This window comes from Ambystoma mexicanum, chromosome 10, assembly GCF_040938575.1.
Source record: "Ambystoma mexicanum isolate Mex_15411 chromosome 10, UKY_AmexF1_1, whole genome shotgun sequence".
NCBI classification, from domain to species: domain Eukaryota; kingdom Metazoa; phylum Chordata; class Amphibia; order Caudata; family Ambystomatidae; genus Ambystoma; species Ambystoma mexicanum.
Window position 1 is genome coordinate 318,641,029 of NC_090932.1, and position 16,030 is coordinate 318,657,058.

The 16,030-nt window shown below is 48.4% G+C and overlaps 1 protein-coding gene and 1 long non-coding RNA gene across 2 annotated transcripts in view; one reads left to right on the top strand and one right to left on the bottom strand.

Moving 5' to 3' along the window:
- LOC138493169 (disintegrin and metalloproteinase domain-containing protein 9-like) overlaps nt 1-16,030 on the top strand; it is a 4,098,706-nt gene that overhangs the window by 298,840 nt on the left and 3,783,836 nt on the right. The gene's annotated exons all lie outside the window — the stretch shown is intronic.
- LOC138493168 (uncharacterized) overlaps nt 1-16,030 on the bottom strand; it is a 91,687-nt gene that overhangs the window by 39,228 nt on the left and 36,429 nt on the right. The window lies entirely within an intron of this gene.

Consider the following 16,030-nt stretch of genomic DNA (forward strand, 5'->3'; position numbering starts at 1 on the left):
CCTTACACCATCATGACATTTAAGTTAATAAACGTGTTTTGTTTGAACTTTGAATATGTTGTCTTTGTCTTGCTTCATGGTGCCATCACAGTGGCCAGTCCCTACTAGCACCATCTCTCTCTCTCTCTCTCTCTCTCTCTCTCTCTCTCTCTCTCTCTCTCTCTCTCTCTCTCTCTCTCTCTCTCTCTCTCTCTCTATATATATATATATATATATATATATATATATATGTTTTTAACAATTTTGGGTATATGGTAATTGATGTTTTTGCTTCTATTACACTCGTGGTGATTGGTAATAATTTTAACCTAAGGGCCGTGAGAGATAAACAGGAGAGGTCCAAGAGGTGAGGTGAACATATTCCGGAATGAAGGTGTGTTGGCCCCCGGCATGATGGCTAGTGTTTAATATTGACCAGAGATAGGCCCGGCTAGATTGTATAACGTTTTTAGGTTCAGATATTGAGTGTGGAAATTTTAAGGTGAGATGATATAAGCGAATCTATAAAAGTACCCCACTCATGCCTTTTACAAAAATCAGGCAGGGTTTTTTACAGAGAAATGCTGCTATTGCACGTGTCACTTTAAATTGAAGAAGTGAAGGCTGCTAATGCACTAAGCACTTTATTGGCTAAAAAATGTGGGAAATGTATTTACAAATTAGATTTTAAATCATCCGTATCCATGTTTGCATATTCTTATTTGGTAACCTTGAACACAAGTTATTGTTCCTATTGCACTTGGCACTTTAATCTGAAGAGGGAAGGCAGAAACTGAAATGCACTAAGCATGCTACTTAAGCATGCTACTGAAATGCATTTAGCATTCAAAGTATGCAAACATGAGCAAAAAACCATATATGATACTATTTCGAAAGGTATACATAGCTGCTTGCACATGTCACTTTGACTTTTAACTCCACACTTTGCACTTTAGCCTAAGGATGGGTAAATGACAACTGACAAACGGACTTGACAAGTCCGTGTTTAAACTAGATGTAACGGTACACGACCCATAACATATGGGGGCCTTTCTGTTGAAACTAGAATAAATGTGGGAATATTATTCCGGAGGAGAAGGAGGATATTAAGAAATACGTTCATTAGAACGCATAGCAAAATCAATCATAAAATGCAGCAAATTGCAAAGGAATAGTGGCACCACAGAGTCTTTAATGGTAAACCCAACCATTCAAAGATGTCCGGGATGGGAATGAAATGTTTGCGTGGAAGGGCGACATTAGTCCTTTCACGATTTCTGCATTCTGTGTACCTCCTCCACTTCCTCTCTCCTCCCCTGCCCCTCTCCCTCCCTCCCCCTGCCTGACTGTCTCTCTCACGTTTTAAATGGCTTGGTAACAATGAGGCTAATTGTTGTGAGCAAGCGGCGAGTTGGCCGCGAAACGCGTGAACGCCTCGATATGAGGAGTGGTTGCACTTGGGAGGACCTGTTTACATTTTGGTCTTTTTTGCTTTCCATTGTGAAATGCTTTTCCATGGATTTTTAAATACGACGTGATTTTGTTTCCCTGTGAAACTAAATAAAGAACAGTTTTTGATATTGAAACCAGCGGCTTGGATTCCGACTTCTTTGTAATGGTGAGGGATCACCAAGATACTATGGAGAGTGCAGCTTGAATCCACTACCCAATAGGTAGAAAAAACAACATATTTATATATATTACACAGCCCGCAGTAGCGGCCGTGTTGTGTTGCAAAAATCATAGGAAGACCACTTTTTCGGTGGCTTATAACTTCGCTCCCGCTGGACGAATCCTCACCAAACTTTGCAAAAAAAGTATATGGGCTGCTCTGAATTTGTTCGCCAACTTTGGTGAGATTTCATGCAGGGGGGTGGGGGAGTTATAAGGGGGTCCCACGTTTTTTTTCCCCCATAGACTGAATGGGGAAAAACTTTGCGCACGGCTACAGGCCGAACAGCTGGACGGATTTGTGCCAAAGTTGCGGCAGGAGCGGGGGCTTGGGTCAGAAAGCGTGGGTTTGATGGGAATCCGATCAGTACTTTTGTTGCAAACGACTGAAATGTACGTCTCTAAAAATTAGTGATATCTGGGTCTGCTCCGCTGACCCATTTCCCTGTTCGCTCTGCAGACCGAAGTGTCATTGGCTTGCGGTACGGCGTTGTGTCAGAGAACTTTGGAAGCGGCCGCTGGTTGGCCGGAGGGTAGCGTGCTCTGCGTCAAACATTTTTGAGAAACGCCACCATGATGTCTCGGAGGACATTGCGCTGGCGGAAGGGTCTGCAAAATATACTGTACGCCATGTGTTGGCCGCAAGAAGGGAGGGAAAGGGTGGGGTAGTGAGAAGTAGTTAATGTGACCTATGTAAATAGGTGGAAGAAGACGGAGGAGTGGCTGCACTATTAATGCGTATTGCGCCAATTCGCGGGTACATAGACAGATGAGGCAGCTGTCGTAAAGGCCGGATAGCTTCTGCTGTGACCTGTTTGCGGCGACCTCTTTCCGTGGTGAGTGGTGGAAGATAAATTTCAGAAGGGGAGTGAATGGCACATGGCATAGGGTGGGTGGGAGCGCAGGTGCCTGTGCTATGCAGATGGATAGTGGTAGTTGGGGATATGGAGGCATGCATGGGTGCGTGAAGTTGCGGTGGATATGTTGAAGGATTAGACTATTGGGTGCATGGCCGAAGGCCGGAGGCCATGCTCTCAAGAGGCTAGGGCTTCAGCTCACCCACCGCAGCAATGCATGTGTAACTCTGTATCCGGTAGAGGGGGTTGCTTGCATAGTGTGGTGTGGGCAGATTGGTTGGAGTAGGGCCAGTGTTTTGCGAACAGTATGTGGGTAGGTTGGCAGTGAAACAATACTTTGTGAAAGGAAGTGGGTATGTCCGTACTATGTGAATGAAAGTGCACAGGGGTGCAGGAGACAGTGTTTTGTTTCTACTTTATGGTAAGTGTAGCAATTCTTTCCTGTATAACACCATGGCGGTGCGCAGGTTGCAGGTTGGGTAGGAGTGCTAGTGGCAGTGCTGTGTATGTGGTTGTCGTAGTTAGTGACATGGTGATATGTATGGTGGGTGGGTGTGTGCAAGGCCTAGACTATTGGGTGCATATTGCCGAAGGCTGTAGTGCATGCTCTCAAGAGCCTAGGGCTTGAGCACAACCACAGCAGTAATGCATTCTTCACTCTGCATCCGTTAAAGTTTTTGATGTGTGGTTGGATATGCTGCAGTGAAAGGTCACACAGTGTGGCTACTGGGTGTAGTGTTTGCATATTGTCAGTATGGTAGAGGGTATGGGTGAAGGGCAACTTATATGTGCTTGGATACTGTGCTGTGTGCAGATTGCTTGTCGTATGAGCAATGTTGTGAGCATTTTGTGGTTAGGTTGGCAGTGACACAATCTTTCTGAGTGGAAGTGGGTAAGACAATAGTATGTGAATGAAAGGGCGTAGGGGTGCCCGAGACAGTGTAATGTGTGTACATTATGGTAACTGTTGCATTTAATGCTGTGCATATGAATTGCGGTGTGGAGGTTGGGTAGGAGTGCTGGTGGCAGTGGTGCGTATGGGCATAGTGGTACTTGGTAAAATGCTGGCATGAATGGTTGCATTATGGTGCAGGGAATGTGTGCAAGGAGCACACCCACTGCAGCAATGCAGGTTTGACAGTGTATTAGGCACAGGGTGGTGATGCTTGTTGTATGGTGTGGGGGAGTTGGGTAGAAGTGGCACCACATATGTTACGTTTGTGCATAATGTTAGGTGCCCACATGGTTGCATGCATGGATCCATAGTGTTGTGGTGGGTGTGGAAAGGGCTGCACTGTTGTGTGCATGGCGATAGGTGTGCTGGATGCGCCTCGGGATCTTTGTGGATGCTGCAATTGTACATTCTTTAGCAGAAGTTTCTGGTGGAGGGGCTTTGGAATGAAAGGGAAAGGGTAATGACAGTGTAACAGTAAATATGGAGTGGTGTACCGAAATTATGGTGTGCAATGCAGAGATTTTGTATGTGATTGCTGCATGTGTGTTTGAACATTTGTCAACAGCCAAAGGGGGAGTGCTGCAAAAATGCCTGAGCAAACCCCTGGTTTATGGGCACCTGATTGGAAGAGACCTTTCTTAGTGCAGACAGATGCTGATGCCACTGGGAAAGTTGGGAAGATTTCACAGCTTGACGACAACAGTGAGCAACAACCTATATGTCACATCAGCTGCCAGTTTAGGTGTGGAGAACTCAGGTGGCCGCAGGTGGCAAAAAGATCTTTTTTCCATCATATAGTGTCTTAGGAAGTTGCGGTCCTACCTCCATGGAACTCACTTTGCTGTGTATGCTCAACCTAAGCCTTTGAAGTGGTCGATGGATATTAAGGGAGAGAATCCAAAGTGGCTCAGGTGGTTCATGAGTATGCAGGGCTTGACCTCCACTATTGGGCATAGGCCAGATCCCAAATTTAGCAATTCTGATGGGCTGTCCAACTCGCATAACTGACTGGAACCGAGTACCTAGCGGTGGATTAGTTCCTCCTGTCCCTAATCTTGTGGGGGTGAGGGGGCAAGTGTTAGGAAAGATTTCTCTTTACTGCACCTTCCCTCCCATTTTTATGGACCCCCAAACCTTTTGCTTTTATTTTTTATCCTGACCTGTACTTTTTACAGTGCAGTGAAGTATTAAGCTTCTCTACACTGTCTATTGCTCATCTTTTATGGGGAAACTGACATGCCCTTCAGACTGTCAGTACTGGGAAGCATTGTTTCCCTTTGTCTGGTTACTTTGTTACTACGTTTAGTAAATTGTCACTTGTGGTAACTTTTATCATTGTACAAGGCATCTTACAATGCAGTACAATGGGGTACACTTTTGTTTTTGCCCTAGACTAACACTCAAAGGACTTTTGGTTACTCTAGGTGAGCTAAATGAACAAGCTAGTGGCAGCAGTGACTTTTTACAATTTTTTGATGCTTTTCGATTTAGCCCTACCGTGTTTGGCTGCTAACTGTGGCTACTGAACAAACATGGCCATGCCACAAGGTTTTTTGCTTGTCCTTTGGCCATCTTGTTTTTAGCCTTCTTCCTTGCCTGTGAGGCCAGGAAAATCCTTATATGGACTTCCAGTGCCTGGGAAAACAGAGACTTTTGGCAGGCTTGAATCCACTACCCAATAGGTAGAAAAAACAACTGTTTTGTTGCTGGCAGGATGTGGATTGGGAGTGTCTGGTCCCAATCCACATACCGGTTTCAGTGTGTCTGAGTGTTATGCATGAGTGTTCCCACCAGTGGTCCTGATTGGACCACTGCTGGGGTGTCTGTGGGGCTAGTTCTACTATTGGCTAGTGGGAGATTCAACTCTTACCTGGTGTTTAGGATAAGAAGAGGACCCCTGCACCGACTCATCAGAGATCCCGGTGTAACCTGAAGGAGCCACGACTCCTGTCCAGCTGTGAGACCTGTGAAGAGGGCGGAGACCCATCTGAAGGAGGCCTGGCGACCAACTTTTGCTGCTGTCCTGGAGGAGCACTGTCATGCTATTGATCTTCAGCAGCCCTGTGAGGGAGCTGCGACCGTGGAGTGGAGGGAACATACATTCCTGATGTCTGCTCGGTACCCTGCTAAGAAGAGCTGTCAGAAGTGTTACGGGACTGTCCTGTGGCTGACCAGCTCTGAGTTTGGGCTACTGTGCTGCCACCGTCGCCGTTCAGCGTTGAGGCCTGTAACTTGGGGGATCCTCTGCTTGTCCTACGAGACTTACCTCAGTGAAATTTCGGAGTCCTATCATCAAGGGTACCTGGGATATGAGGGAAAGTCTGACTGCGAAAAGTGAGTCCCTTTGCGTTGCCGTGCTGCAGTGACCACCGTCTGCAACAGCTTACCTGAGTCCAGTGCAGTCCTGACAGGGGTCCTGCATCGTGCTTTCCTGCATTCTTCGTCCGAGAAACCTTGCACCAGTGAAAGAGACCGACCGGAGATCAGCTCGAATCTGCAAACCCTGCGAATCAAGGACTGAGGCCGGCGGCGGGAAAAACAACCTCAGACCTTCTTCCATTGACCTGCCAAGTCCTGTGAAGAATCGGAGTACAGGGGGTGAGTTACAGTGGTTCATACCTGACCCTAAACTCCCTTAAAAAGGGTTTTCCTAACTTCTATAAAACTTTTGCTATACTTTGGCTTTGCTAATGCTTGCTCACGCAAGCCTTCCAAAAATTGGGGACATTTCTATTGGTCAGAATGAACTGTCCTCTAACCCTTGGAACCATTCACTGGACCCCAGACACCCTACCTTCATTTTTTCCTCCATCATAAACGGAGTTAGAACCTTTCCTGAACCTTTGGGAATAATGCCCAAAACAATTTAGGGACGGACTTTTGAAGTTAGGGTTAATTCTCTGTGGACCTGTGGTCCATAAACAAATCTGTACTTTCTTTTACTGGGGTTAGATTTGTATTTTGCTATTATATTACTGTATATATGTAATCTATTATTAGTGTTGTCTGATACTTCTACCTGTTAGTAGTCATTTTTCATAGTGATATTTGTCCATAAATAAATAACTGTATTTGTGTACTTACTGTCTAAGTGTAATTTGTGATTCCCATTGTGTGTACTCATTGTGGACTCTTTACAAGCTCTTGAGACTTAGCCTAGACCTCTCGTTACTGCTACCTTGAACTGGTTTGTCTACAGCTCCCAGAGTTGTCACTGTCACAATATAGGTTGGCCTTCTATACATCTTGTCCACCAGGCCAGAGTATAGAAAATCAGTCCTAACAATATACTACCCTATTGTTCAACTGTGCACCCTAACGTCATCTAGATAGTGTAGAGGAACATGCAATGGACAAATGCAACACATTGGGCCTCATTACACGGATGACGCTAAGGGATTACCGGCACCGGTAAGGGCACCGGTGCCGGTAATCCCTTAGCGCCATACTATGAGGTCCCTTAGCGGGTCCCGTCCTTAACGTGTGGCCAGACCACACGTTAAGGAAGGGACCCGCTGAGAGACTTCAGGGCAAATAATGGGCAAGGGCCTTGGTGAATGGGGAATTACCACCCTGCCAACCTTGGAATGGGGCGGTAATTCCCCCATTCACCAAGGCGGAATCGGTAAAATACCGGCGTCCGTGTAATGAGGCCCATTCTCATTTTTCTGTTAATGACACCTGTGCCCTTTGTCATTGCAAGTGACTCTGGATACCCACAGCTCCTGTGGCTCATGACATCTGCGTGCAATCCACGCACACCACAGGAGGTGGCCTACAACGAGGTCCACATCCGGACCAGGGTGTTCATCTAGCAGTCCTTCGGCGTACTGAAGGGACGTTCCAGGTGTCTGCACCTGACTGGAGAAACCCTCATGTGCAGCCTTTAGAAGGTGGGGGAAATCTTTGTTGCCTATGCCATGCTGCACAACATGTGCCTCACGCGACATGTCGCCCTGCCCCTAGATGTGGACAAGCAGATGATGCAGTGCTGCCATGCAGTCAGCAGGGTGAAGGCAGGGTAAGCCATCTGTTGCGCCAATAACTCCACGGCCGCATTGGTATCTACACTAGTGTAGGTGGGTTGCACCCCAGACACGCCATCAACAATGGTGGAAGGTAGCTGGGTGGTTGTTTGTTTTGCAGGCTCCTTAATGGCTGGAGTTGGGTCCAGTCCATGGCAGGTGTGCCTGTGCACCCAGAGTTGCCAGCAGCAGTGCCCTTGGACTGAGGGGTCCTGGAGATCTACTTCTGCCCAATTACTGTCCCGGGCGCAGCATGACGGCCATGCAGCATGACGGCCATGCAGCATGTCCAGATACCTTCTTGGCACTTCCTGGGCCAGGTGTGCCAGACTTGCTGTTGCCGTCCGTGGGGTCCTGGCTGTCTTGTGTGCCTTTTGGGTGACAGGAAACATTGCAAGTATTAGGGTCTAGTTCATGAGGTGTACTATGTGCTCTGGGGTCCCAGGGTTCTACAGTCCCATGGGGGCCTTGTTCAAAACGCAGCCAGTATCATGAATTACTGACTTGATGATTGGTTGTGATTCTTTACTGTTGGGAATGTGTACCTTGCCTGGACCAGGTTCTCATGTGCTTTAAGGTTGGGCACTGTCATGTGTGCCCATGTAGGGTAGGCCCTATGTCGTATATGCACCACCTGCTACTGTCACTTGAGGGGTGCCCTGCTAGCCATAGTGATGGCATTACCAATTTTGGCGGAACACACTATTCATTGAGGCCTTGCTGCTACTGTTGTGTTGCACTAGTTGCTTTTTGGACCAGGACAACTTCAGATGTTGGCTTTGTGCTATGCGTTCATGTGTGCATGGGTGCCTAGCGTTCTGGCAACAGGTGTTGGTGATGTGCCATGCGATTCAGTGTCTGTCCATGATACTTTCAGTTGCATGTGTGTATTATATATCCTACATGAAGAGGCTCCTCCTTCTCAATGTTGGTTCTTTTAGGAAGTGCACACCTTCCATGCCTCCTGATGTACATTCCTGAGGTGTTTCATGTGTTGCTTGTGCATTGGCTTGGGAATTATCTGTTGGGTAACTGAAAGTGTGTATGTTGTATTCTATTGGTGTTGTTGTGAAATGTGCCCATGATTCTCTTCCTGCCTGCTGGCTCCGACCTCTGCCATTCCCACATCCTTCAGGCACCCCATGTGGATGACACTGCTCACCGTCTCCTTCCAGGTTGTGAGCTGCAGCGGCTCTACAGTACCTCCCGAATGGCAGCAGTCTCTAGATGGTGGTTGGAGATTAGGGTGCAGAAGCTTGCTTTGAGGTTGTTCCACCCGTCGACTTCTAATTTGGCGGTAATTCTACCAGACATCACTGTGCCTGTCCAGCAGTATTACCGCCAAATTCACCGCCATACTCATAAAGAAGGACAATGGGGGTGATTATGACCCTGGCGGTAGCCATGTTAGTAAAAAAACGGCACGGTTGCCGCCGGAGTCATTTTTCTACCGGCACCCGGCAATGGGGAATTACCGGGGCATTACAGCTGCAGCGGTCCCGGTAATTCCCCATTGCCGGGTGCCGGTAAAAATGATTCCCCATTCCCATTTGAGTCCCATAGGACTCAATGGGAATGGGGAGGACAAGCAGAGCACCTGGGGATATGACACAGACATGTCACAAAGGGAAAACATCAGAAAGGTTGTCTGAACAACTACTGTATTGTTCCCAACTTCTCCTTGCTATGCTAAACCTTTGCTTTCTAGAACACCCATATCTCAGAGCCCTTTTTTGTGTGGCCTAAAGAAATCTGCTGCTTCTTCCATACAGTAGAAAAACGTCTCCATGCGAGAAATATTCCAAACCTATCGGCTGATTCCTAGTGTACCACAAAACAGGCTATCCCTTTTGGCTTTGGGAATGAATCTGAGTGCTTTTAGAGTTTTTCTATAAAGGCTGCTCAATGAAGAAGGAAACTTAATCATGTGCCAATTATGTCAATGGGGGTCATTACGAAGTAGGAGGTAACTATGCCAAGATTAGCGGCATGGCTACCCCCTTACCGGGTACCGGGTCCGGGTTCCTCGAATGAGGAATTACCGGGCCATTCTGACCTTGGAGGGCCCGGTAATTCCTTATTCAAGGAACCCGGACCTGGTACATCCCCATTCCCATTCAAGCCCCCATAGGGCTCAATGGGAATGGGGAGCATGCTAACAACGGGCCTGTTAATAACGGGCTCGTTGTTAGCATGCTGGGCTGCTCGCAGGACCCACTAAGGCTGCCTAGTAAAACCAGGCGTCCTTAGCGGGTCCTGCGAGCAGAACTCGTAATGAGGCAGTAAGGGGTTGATGGCTCCGGCACCTTTACCAGCACCATTAACCCCTTACCACCAGGGTCGGAATGACCCCCAATGTCTCCATCAGAAAAAAATTCCCAAACCGTCTGAAGCTAATCCTTTCTGTCCTGTGGGGAAGGACACTTCCATTTCCATGCCACCTGCCTGTACCAGCACTTCCCACATCCTTAGCAGTCTATATTGCATATAACATTTTGGCAGGAGCCCAAATAGTACAGTTAATTGATCTACCCCTAGAGAAGTAACCACTATTTCGAAGGGATTGTGTCCTCCGACGTATTCCTCATCTTAGATATATCCTTCCAGCTCTGCTGGCCTCGGAAAAATTTTTCTCTAGAGGGCGCTGCGCGTCGACGTCCCTCGAGTCGATGTCCCTCGACAGTCGCCGTATCGACGCTCGACGTCATCCTGCCTATAAAGGCCGCGCGCAGCGTCCGTTGCTCAGTTCCGTTTTTCCGCGCTTACTCGGTGCCTCGGAATACCGTTGCTCAGTTCTTAGTCAGATTAATCCTATTTACCTCGAGTTATTCGATCCATACTCGATGGCTTCCTCGTCGGAACCGACAACTCCTCGATCCGGCTTCAGAAAATGTCGAGATTGTGGGAAAAAGATGTCGTTGACCGATCCTCACAGAAATTGTCTGTGGTGCTTGGGAGCTGAACACCATTGTTCGGAATGCGAGGACTGTATGTCCATGACAGCTAAAACCCTGAAGGAGCGTAGGGGGAAGCTGGAGAAAGGTAAGACTTTTAAAGCTTCTTCTTCGTCGACGAAGTCGAGACATTCGTCTCCTCGTCACCATTCGCGCTCCAGGTCTCGGAGTGGGTCTCATCACTCCTCGAGATCGAAGCACTCGAAGAGGAGGCGTCGAAGATCCCCTTCTCCGTCTTCCTCTTCCTCTGTTTCGCCAAAAAGAATCCCTTGCCCCACGAAACATAGTTCCCGGGCTGAATGGGAGGAATTCCGAAAGAATATGATGAGCGTCTTCGAGAAAGCGGCCTCGACCCCCGCGAAGACTGCCGAGAGCGATGCTCTGGTCGAAAGACCCGAAAGTCAAAAACGCCGCGAGTCGCAGTACCCGGCGAAAGAAACCTCTCGAGCGCGTTTCGAACCCTCGAGCAGGACTATGACCTCCAAAACTTCCTCGAAGGTTCCGTCGACGCCGTCGACGAAGGTCCCCTCGACGTCGAGGTCGATGTCTTCGGCGCCGTTGTCGAGGGGACCTTCGACACACGGGTCTGTCGACTTGACGCCGGCCTCGACACCGGCGTCGACGCCAAGAAAAGTCACGGTGACCACACATCCAGTGACTATCCCCAGGCCCTCGACGTCGATGGCGTCGATATTGTCGAGTAGAATTCCAATTCTGTCGAGGTCCTCGAGGCCTCCACCTCGAAGCCTTCGACGTCGACGACATCGACGTTTTCGAGGCCAATAATGACAAGTTCGGCACCCTCTGCCTTGGAAATGGGATTTACTCCCTTTATGAGTTCAGAACAATTGAGAACTATATCCTCAATTTTAGAAGAGGGTGATTTGTCTGAACAAGACACTTTTGAGTTACAGGGACCTGTAACCCCAATTAGAGAGGAATTTTCCTCTGAAGAGCGCAGATTAAAGGATCTTCATGATTCTTTACATGAGGCAAGTGGGTTAGACACTTCCCCTGAGGTGGATTTTGCTAAGCCAGACCCGGGGGAGCATGCTGAAACCCCCTACAGAGCCTTAATGGCCAGGATTACAGAGTTCATGGGGTGGTCTGCACCTTCACAATCTTTCCAGCAAGATGACCTCACGGATATTCTTGACAAAGGCCCACAAGAGGATCCTGTGGTGCCCTTTCATAAAGCTCTTCAGAGAAAGATCATGACAAACTGGGAAACCCCAGATGTAATACCAGCAGTAAATAAAAAACTGTCTGCAAAGTACAGGGTATCTTCCACAGACCCAGAGTTTTTGTCTAAACATCCATCCCCAGAAAGTCTGGTGGTACAAGCAGCATCCTCTACCGATGTCAAGACGGCTTATCCTACAGTCCCACAGGACAGGGACGTTAAAAAATATGATGCTATGGCAAAGAAAGTCTTTTCAGCATGTAGCATGGCGTTAAAGTCTGTTAATGCTACTTGCACCCTTGCTAGGTTCAGCCATACACTTTGGGAGTGTGCTTCTACAGCGGCTGACTGCATCCCGGAGGGAGAAGAAAGGGATGCGTTCCTGAATATTATACAGGACGGTAAAGACCCTATGTGCGAATCCCTCCAGACGGGCATTGATTCGGCTGACAGTATCAGCAGAGCAATGGCGGCAAGTACATCAACCAGGAGATTCGCTTGGTTGAGAAAGTCGGGTTTTGCCCCAGATGTGCAAGCCAGGCTCTTGAACATGCCATTCGATGGCTCTTCTTTGTTCGGGAAAAAGGCGGATGACAGTTTAGAGAAACTGCAAACTTCAAAAGCTGCAGCAAAATCCCTAGGAGCTGCAATCCGTCAGACTCCTTTTCGTCCCACAGGAACCTCTGCGAGGGGCAAGTCCTTTCGCTTCTACTCCGCATTCGGAAGAGGTAGAGGACGACCGGCTCAAAGGGGTCAAAGAAGAACTACCCGAGGTGAACGGGGTAGATATTCTAAAGCCGCAGCAACAGCAGGTGCCTCTTTACCATCGGCATCTGCATCAGCCGCCCCAAAACCACTCTGAGGACTCCCCTCACAGGACACCTGTAGGAGGCAGGTTGACTCAACATCTGACGGTATGGCAGGCTATCACGTCAGATGCTTGTGCATTGGAAACAGTCGCCCAAGGCTACTGCCTGCCTTTCCTACGTATACCTCAGAGTCATCCACCGGGGATCAGCTCTCAGAAAGCTCCAGATCCGCTCCTCTTGCAGGAAATTTTGGACCTGCTAGAGAAAGGTGCCATAGAACCGGTACCTGTAGCGGAGAGGGACAAGGGCTGGTACTCCCCTTACTTTCTCATTCCGAAGAAAGACGGAGGACTGAGACCCATCTTGGACCTGAGGTTCGCAATTGGCAACTCTCACTATCAATTTCGAGTACTGCCATTTGGGCTGACCTCCGCCCCGAGGGTCTTCACCAAGTTAATGTCGGTAGTGGCTGCAAGTCTAAGGAGGGAAGGGATTCACGTCTACCCCTACCTGGACGATTGGCTGATCAGGGCTGTTTCTCCGGAGCAAGCTCAGATCCAGCTAAATCACGTGTGCCATTTCCTTCACAGACTGGGCTTCTCCCTCAATTTAAAGAAGTCACAAATGATACCATCGCAGAGACTCCAGTTTATAGGAGCGATCCTGGATACTTCCCTGGGAAAAGCCTCGCCACCAGAGGTGAGGGCTCAAGATATTCTACAGATGGTTACCAAGTTCCAGCATGCCCAACGTCTCCCAGCCTTCGACTTTTTGAGGTTGCTAGGCCTCATGGCATCCTGCATTTTCCTTGTGCCAGAGGCTCGCCTGAGAATGAGATCCCTCCAGTGGGCACTGAGGACTCAGTGGTCACAATTCTCAGGAAGAATGACAGATCTTCTTCAGGTTCCCGGCAGGGTGGCTCGAGACCTTCAGTGGTGGGCCTGTCAGGAGAACATTCTGAAAGGAGAACAGTTTTGGCAACCCTGGCCGGAGATAACAGTAGTCACGGATGCCTCACTCACGGGGTGGGGAGCCCACGCCAACGACTTGACCATCAGCGGTCGTTGGTCTCCATCGGAGTCCAGACTACACATCAACCTGTTAGAGCTGAGAGCCATCAGACTTGCGTTGAAGGCTTTCCTGCCAGCTGTACAAGGGAAGAACGTCCTGATAATGACGGACAACACGGTGGCCATGCATTACCTCAACAAAAGAGGAGGCGTAGGATCACTACCCCTGTGCAGAGAGGTGATGCAGCTCTGGTTTTGGGCAATCCAAGAAGGAATCTCTCTATCGGCAGTTCACCTAGCCGGAGAGAAGAACTTGACAGCGGACGCTCTGAGCAGGCAGAACACAGTCTCCCACGAGTGGGAGCTAGCTCAGGAAGTCCTTCAAGAGATCTTCGCCCTTTGGGGAACCCCTCAGGTAGATCTGTTCGCCACCAGCCTAAACAGGAAATGCGACCTGTTCTGCTCAAGGGAATTTCCTCCGAGAGGAGCTCTGGGAGACGCGTTCATAGTGGACTGGGAGTTTCCGCTTCTGTACGCGTTCCCACCGGTCCCTGTCATTCCTCAAATGATCAGGAGGTTGAGAAGATTCCAGAGAACCATGATCCTAATTGCCCCGGATTGGGCCAGGAGAACGTGGTACCCGGACCTTCTAGACTTGTCCATCTGCCCTGCAATTCGACTTCCTCTCAGAGAGAACCTACTCTCACAGAAGGGAGGTCAGGTTCTCCATCCAGACATCAAAACCCTCAACCTTCACGCTTGGCTTCTGAACGGCTGAGGTACAAGGATTGGGACCTCCCTGATGATGTTATGGAGGTGTTGCTTTCGGCAAGGAGGCCAGCAACAAAGTCTTTATACCGCTGCCGTTGGAACAGATTTTGCAGCTGGTGTAGAGAACAGAATATCGACCCATTTTCATGTGGTACACCAATGGTTTTGTCCTTCCTACTATATTTGGCAAATTCAGGCCTTCAAGTTGGCACCATTAAGGGCTATCTCGCAGCGCTATCTATCTTTAAGCGTACTGCGGAAGAACCATCCTATTTCAAATTACCCTTGGTAATACAGTTTCTAAAGGGGTTAACCAATGTTTATCCCCCAAGACCATTCCAAGTTCCCCTATGGGATTTAAACTTAGTACTAACTTTTCTGATGTGTACACCTTTCGAACCTCTCCATTCTTGTTGGTTAAGATTCCTTACCCTTAAAACTGTTTTATTAATAGCACTTACATCTGCTAGAGGGGTGAGCGAATTACAAGCTCTTTCTTGTAAACCCCCTCATACAATCTTTCACAAAGACAAAGTTGTCCTGCAAGTGAAGCCTAATTTCCTCCCAAAGGTGGTTTCTGAATTCCATATCACTCAGAAGATTACCCTACCATCTTTCTATCCTCCTCCTCACCCAGGGAAAGAGGAAGAGAGGTTACACAGACTAGACCCTAGGAGGGTTTTAAGTTTTTACATCAGTAGACTAGCCAGGATAAGACAGGCAGACCAGCTGTTTGTAGGTTACGCAGGTCACAAGCTGGGGTTACCAATAACTAAGCAGACCATTTCCAGATGGATCATTCTGGCCATTCTGGAATGTTATAAACTGGCAGGGAAAGAGCCCCCTCAAAACCTTAGGGCTCATTCGACCAGAGGTATTGCAGCTTCATCGGCCCTCAAAAGAGGCGTGCCGGTTAAAGACATATGTGCGGCCGCTACATGGTCGTCTGTCCATACCTTTACACGTTTTTACAATCTGGATTCCTCCTCCAGTCAAGAGACTAGGTTTGGAAGGGCTGTACTGCATTCTATTCATCAATAGAAGACAGCGTGACGTCAGTACTCCCTCCTCCGAATATAGAATACTGCTATGGGAGCCTATCTAAGATGAGGAATACGTCAGAGGACACAATCCCTTCGAAGAACAAGTTACTTCTTACCTTGTAACGTTCTTTCGATGGGATGTTCCTCCGACGTATTCCTCATCGACCCTCCCATCCATCCCCGCAGTTCTACTTCCCTTGTTGTTGCAGCTTACGCTCCTTCAGGGTGATTAGTCTAGTCCAGACAGTAATACTGTGGGCTACAAAACGGAACTGAGCAACGGACGCTGCGCGCGGCCTTTTTAGGCAGGATGACGTCGAGCGTCGATATGGCGACTGTCGAGGGACATCGACTCGAGGGACATCGACGCGCAGCGCCCTCTAGAGAAAAATTTTTCCGAGGCCAGCAGAGCTGGAAGGATATATCTAAGATGAGGAATACGTCGGAGGAACATCCCTTCGAAAGAACGTTACAAGGTAAGAAGTAACTTGTTCATCTTTGAGCCAACTGAGGTTTTCTGACCAATAGAATTACATATGCAGCTCTGCCGCATGTGGAAGTAAGACCCAGCTTATCCACCTAGAAATATCTTTAAAAGTCTCCGCTGGTATAGATGCCATCTATGTAGAGGATTTTGAAATCAAGTGACATGGCATGAGTGGACAAATTGCTACGAAATGTATGTTACACATTTTATCCGATAATTCATCCGGGAGATCCTTCACCAAAGCCCTTTCACAGATTCCCTTAAATTCAGGTCTTTCTTCCAATTA